The sequence below is a fragment of the Limulus polyphemus genome, unplaced genomic scaffold (genome assembly GCF_000517525.1).
Source record: "Limulus polyphemus unplaced genomic scaffold, Limulus_polyphemus-2.1.2 Scaffold401, whole genome shotgun sequence".
Taxonomy (NCBI): Eukaryota; Metazoa; Arthropoda; class Merostomata; order Xiphosura; family Limulidae; genus Limulus; species Limulus polyphemus.
Window position 1 is genome coordinate 396680 of NW_013666011.1, and position 5478 is coordinate 402157.

At 28.8% G+C, this 5478-nt stretch overlaps 1 protein-coding gene across 5 annotated transcripts in view; it reads right to left on the reverse strand.

Annotated features, from left to right (window-relative positions):
* Positions 1–5253, reverse strand: part of LOC106457995 (YTH domain-containing family protein 1-like) — a 50922-nt gene extending 45669 nt beyond the window's left edge. For 2 of the 5 annotated variants that reach the window (XM_022384103.1, XM_013917443.2), the window contains exon 1: positions 5160–5247. The gene's annotated coding sequence lies outside the window, so the exon portion shown is untranslated. Of the gene's footprint in view, positions 1–4096; positions 4180–5159 lie in introns of those variants that run through there. The other 3 variants (XM_022384100.1, XM_022384099.1, XM_022384101.1) reach the window with 3 other exon arrangements.
* Between the last annotated feature and the right edge of the window lie 225 nt (positions 5254–5478).

The window sequence follows — 5478 nt, forward strand, 5'->3', positions numbered from 1 at the left end:
AAAAATACTTTTCTTTATCTAAAATTTGTCAAGTCTTATTGTGTAGATATCTTTCTAGATAATCATCAAACATTTTTTTAATAAAACTTTATATTTAATCTGTTATTTCATCAATATTAACTCTATATGGTGTTGATCGATTTGACCGACCTCGTAACCATCATAAAAATTAGGAAATAAATCTAAATTACCTTTTTCGTTCTAGAATAACTACAACAATAACTAATTTTTGATTTATTAATCTTCGAATTGTGTCCGACTAAAAATACCCCAACAGAAGTTGAAAATTATACGACGCACATGCATTGACATATACCCCATGAAGGTTATTATTATTTTTCTTTTATTACCTTACCTAACAACTTCCTCTTTTTTTTTATCTTAGTTACTTTTATAATAATAAATAGTTAAAAGAAATGAAAATAAAAACCTCATAATTAAATATCAAACATTTTTATTTTCAGTAAAGCTTTACAATTTATTTGTTATTTTTTGTACTGTAAGATTATACTTATTTCTCCACATTGTAGGTAAGTAATCAAAGTATAACAAAAATAAAGGTTGCAAAACAAAATTTATAGTACTGTTAGTAGTGATTACAAAATTTCAAATTACTTATGGACAGAGTTTACGCTCTCACCTTTTCACACTTATTTTCTGTAGTTATTTTATTGCTAGTAGATGCGTTAGAAATTAGAAGAAACAAAATGGATAGTACTCTGTTCTTTTCAGTAAGGACAGTAAAGTTCCAAGTATATCTCCTGAGAGTTTCTTCTAATCTTTTTACACCTACTTCCTTTTGTTATTCTACTGTTAGTGACTGAAGAAGAAACCTACCAAATATAAAGCAATGAATCGCCATTCCTGTTTAGGTGTTACCGTACTTTGACACCGTCAATATCAAATAAGTTCATGTGGCGCAATTCCCAGAATTTTCCCTGTTTTGAAAACACAGTGGGATAGGATATATCAACTTGTTGACAGTATAATGGTTTCATCAAAAATTTTCTAAAGTATTATGAAATGTTTATGACTTTGTAGAAAGTCTGGGCCAATCCAATAAGTCAAAAAGCAGAAGTACACTACAGAAATTATTTGGATTGCTGCTCTGAGAACACTGTGGGATAAAATTTGTCGGCTTCTTTACAGTACAGTGGTTGCAACAAGAATTGTCAAAAGTACTTTATACAATTGAGAAAAAATATTTATGATATGGCTCTGTACAAAGTATAAAGTTGTATCCTATCCAATAACCTTGCTAGTTATCTTACTTGATGGTTGGGATTTAGCGTTGATATAGGTGTAAATGTTTATGGACATCCTGTTTCCTATATTACCATGCTCACATAGTAACCAATAAATATGTAGTATCCAGTAATATAAATATGGGTAATTTTGGTTAGGTTAGTATTCTTGGCTAAGCCTTCTTGATTGTAACTTGAGAAACAAATTATTCACCAGCAAACTGCAACTTCAAATGGGTGTATATGTAAAGATGTTCCTTTTCATGTGTTAAGATCAGTTGATCAGTGATAAATTTATTTTTTTTAGACTTTCACAAATTATATAAATAAACTTTTCCTGAATTGCCAAGTCTTTAGGTTTGTATAATTTGTTTTTATTCTACCTCAATGTAAATTAGTAGAAAAATAACAGAAGTTTTTACTTTGTAAAATACAATAACATATTGGCTACCATATATTACATATGTATATATATATGTATAATGTTTTCAAACAAATACTGAAATGTCAGTTACTTTTCTTCAAACACAATAATTTTTGTAAACTTTATATATGCATTTTGGAATGCAAAAAATTATAAATTACTATACCAATACCCCAAAAATCCACTGTAATTTATCAGGCTTCTTAATTAAATTGTATTTGGATCTAAAAATATATAATTTCTACTCACAAAATAGCCTTGATAGCAATACTTCAAACTTTCCAATGATATAAAAGCATTTTTCTCATAAATAATTTAGGAAGACTGACAGAATTACATAACTTTATAAATATATAGCTTTTGATTGATTATAAAGTTATTGGTATATAAAAGTAGGCATAGATAAATAAGTCTTCTCAAATGATGAAGTGGTGGGCAGAGCCAATATGGTGGGTTCACTAAATATCTTGGTATCTCAGCAAATAGAAAAGGTAGGAGGTTCTTATTATATATTCTAGCTAGCCACTGTTGAACATTGGAATTTCTAATTCATACAAAACTATAGACATTATATTGTCAGCATCATAAAATGTAATCTGACCAAACCCACAAGGCCACGTGACACATAATAATCAATATCTAGCCTTTTGTTTTAATACTAAGTTCAAATTAAGAAACTAACTAATGTATAATACTCAAATTGTAGAATTATAATCTACAATTTGATACTAAACTTATTGATATATGTTTATAAAATAATAGCTAAATAAAATGTTGAATGTAAATCTACAAACGTGATGACATGCTTTCTGACCACTACCCATCTTGATATTACTGTAGTTGGAAGTTATATATTTGTCTAAATATGTATGTTGGTATCCAGTCTGTTTTTCATAATATCATGGTCACGTCAGGGTAGACATCAACTTAGTGTAACTAAGAGCCTAGGACTTAAGAGCAAGGAAAACCATGTTGAGTTAAAACATGTCTTGATATTTACAGACTATTACAGACACTCACTACAAGGTTGGTCAAAATGATCCACCCCATAAGCATTTTGTACTCTTGCATTTTACAGTGTAACATTAAATTTTAAGATTGAAAATCATGTAGGGATGATCTATGTATAGTTGTATCATCCCTATATTTTTGTTCGCATTATTTTGGGCACTGCCATCCCTACATCATTTTAAGCTTATAATATGTTTTTAATTACTTTTAAGTCTTGAAATCGGCAAAATTAGTTCCCACAAGCTTATTTTTGTGTATAGAAGCACATTACGCTGATGTAATGGTAAACTGACAAACAATGATTTATAAGCATAATGAACGGGTTTATTTTGAGAGGAACATACATGTTTTGACAGAACATTACTATGTCTGAAGTTCTTAGAATGTTATTTAATGTTAGTCAATGAACTGTGTCAAGGATTTTCAATACCGACATGGTTTAAAACTTCATAACATTAATACAAATATTAGTAATAACAGTTAAAAATGTCTGCAAAATGAAAATGTTCAAGCATTGACTCTTTTAACATGGGCTCAGTCCCTGAGACCGACCTTGTAACCATTTTGTGCTTGTTATAATTTTCATGCTATAACTTTTAAATTAGTATGCATCAAAAAATTTTCAAATTTCACATGCAAAATCTAATGTCCATATAATTATCAAATTCTTTTTAAAAAAACTTGAAATTGTATCTGTTATTTTCACTGACAAATCTCTGTATGGGTTCAGTCAATTTTACCTATCTTGTAACTACTTTAACAAATTAGGAAATAAATATAAATTATGCCCTTTTCATTCTAAAATGACTACAAATTATAACATGAAAACACAAATGTTCAGACTAAATAGCTTAAATCTCGTAAGATTATACATCTATAACTATTTATTACTTTTATTGTATTGACGTTTCAGCTAAGGCTGGCTAACAATACAGAAGTTACAATGATGTGGTGCATGTACACTCATGTTACCGTATCCAATAATATAAAACCAACCTTTACAAGGTAACCTGTCTTGGCTGTGTTTTAGTAGACTAATATTTTGTAAAATACAGTCACATTTCAACTATTATGCATTATATATGTAGATACATTATCACTATTTACAAATAAGTTTAAAACATAAGTTTTTTTAAAACATAGAATAATAAATAAAGAAGTAAATCAAACAGTTATCTCTTCTTTTTTATGACCTTTGTACTCATTTGCTGCTTGTTGTAGGTTGCTAAGCATGTGGAAAATGTGAAACAAAATAATTTTATTTAGGTTTTATATATAAATTTGAAATAACCAAAAAATCATAAATTACTATATTTATACCATAGAATTCCATTATAAGTTATCAAGCATAGTAATTAAGTTGTATTTGGATCTAAAAAAATATGAAAATTTCAAGTAGTCTAAAGACTCAACTTACCAGCTTGAAGTTTTGTACTGTATAACAAGATGACTTCCTAATACTTGAAAATGGCTGAGAAAACCACTAGGGGAACATTCTGAGCTTTTGATTGGTTATTCACATGTCATAGACAAAAGTAAATGTACATAAAGGAGTATTTCAAAAAATGGAAAGATGTGAGCAGGACCACTGTGTTTGATTCAGTACATGAGTAATGTCTCAGCAAATAGAAAACATAGGAGGTTCTTAGTTTATATTCTAGCTTGTCAATTTCGGTAATTTGAGTTCCTAATTCATATGAAACTATAGACTTTGTATTTTGACATCACAAACATCTAATTTGAACCAGTGCTGCATTGAACATACCACGTCATACATAAAAATCAATGTTTAGCTGTGTTTTTCTAATATTTACTTCCAAGTTAAGAAATTAAATAATGTATAATACTAACATTTGAATTATAGTCTGCAGTTTGATATCAAACTTATTGACATAAGTTCATAAAAATAGTAGTTCAAAAAAATTTTGAATGTGAGTCAACAAACGCAGTGACATGGCCTTTGACCCTTGTAGGGTTAATAGTTGAACAAGATTAATACATATATATACCACGCTGTCACTGATAAGACGATTTCCATCCTACACCATGGTATGCTGCAATACCATATCACGTGACATGAAAACTTGCGCCGTTTAATAAAGTAAAAATACCTCAATCAGGGAAATACAGACACACCACAATCAAGCTATCCTCCATTCTACATTATTCAGTATACTGCGTTGTTAGTTTTATCTCTTTTTTTTTTCGCTTATCTGATGTACATTGCAAATTGTTAAAAGTACATCTGAAGAGTCCAATTCGGGTTATTTTATAGTAATCACTATTTACATAACGTTAATGTATAATCATATATTATACAAACTATTGGTATTACTAAAGTTTAGGCCTATACACTTTTAATATCAATATTAGTAGGCCTAACAAATTCAGTTGTCTCAAACTGTAGAACAATGTACTATTTGTTTGGATTCTTATATTAATATAACATATTCCAAGTCTGTAAAAAAGCAGCAACTTACAAATTACAGTCTTGTATTTTGTAACACAAACAAAATATACAAATTACACTGGAAAGTTGAACACAGAACAGTATCACATGAATATGTACCGGATATATCATATACACGTGATAACATTCAGACTATGACATCCGGTTATATATATATATATACCTTTTCATTAAATAATAATAAAATCTATGGATTGAAAATAATAATTAGTAATTAACACCAATAATTTTGTATGAATACTATGATACATATTTCAAAGAAATATTCAATAAAAAAATACAACCCATATCCAGTGGCGTAACTACAAAAGATGTCCCCCTCCCGCGTA